The following is a 336-nucleotide window of genomic DNA, read 5'->3' on the forward strand; positions in this document are numbered from 1 at the left end:
TGGTACTTCATATCGTTTGGAGACAAACTGTTAAATCAACGTGAAATTACGTGTAAGTGTGTATCAATCGATAGATGGCAGCACATGGTTTACTGTCCTGAGTTCATCTTCTGAGTTGCATGGTATATTTACAGTAACTTAGCCGATAAGAGAAGAAGGGAACTTGGTCTCCGAGCGACAAATTTCGGCACCTTTACTCTAATATTGTGACGTAATTATGTCTTTCCGCGCTTTAAATTTGACTTTCTTGCATAGTTTGCATGTTGTTCTTCTATATTAGTACCATTTCATGTTTGTTTGCTAAAATTCCATGTCCTCTAGATTAACCTAATATAG

This window comes from Penaeus monodon, chromosome 20 (genome assembly GCF_015228065.2).
Source record: "Penaeus monodon isolate SGIC_2016 chromosome 20, NSTDA_Pmon_1, whole genome shotgun sequence".
Taxonomy (NCBI): Eukaryota; Metazoa; Arthropoda; class Malacostraca; order Decapoda; family Penaeidae; genus Penaeus; species Penaeus monodon.